This window comes from Eimeria mitis, genomic scaffold, assembly GCF_000499745.2.
Source record: "Eimeria mitis Houghton genomic scaffold, Emh_scaff55, whole genome shotgun sequence".
In the NCBI taxonomy this organism is placed as follows: Eukaryota; Apicomplexa; class Conoidasida; order Eucoccidiorida; family Eimeriidae; genus Eimeria; species Eimeria mitis.
The window spans coordinates 43,836-44,202 of record NW_013573771.1 but is presented as its reverse complement, the minus strand read 5'-3'; positions in this window follow the sequence as shown (position 1 = coordinate 44,202).

Below are 367 nucleotides of genomic sequence, written 5' to 3'. Positions count from 1 at the left end.
CTCATGGCGAACCTCCCATGCCACCTCCGACGCAACCTAAAGAGCCCATTGCAGATCGAGGTGGAAAGCCAGTAGAACACTATGGAGGGCATCCTTCCCCAGTTCCGATCCCCCGAGAGCACACCAACGAAGATACACGCGGCAGTCAAGAGCAGCAAAGGAAACTGCCTACACGCATCCGGCTTGGCTCCGCAAGCGGTCGCTTGGAGGGAAATGGCCCAAAAGAGAACATACCGAAACTCAAGCGCTCTCCCTCCGATAACTTCAATCCCCACAGAATCGCGACGCCCAGACAAAGTGGGTCGAGACTGTACAATCATAGACTACTTGTAGATACAGGTTCTGGAGCAGCCCCCGGAGGTAAGGC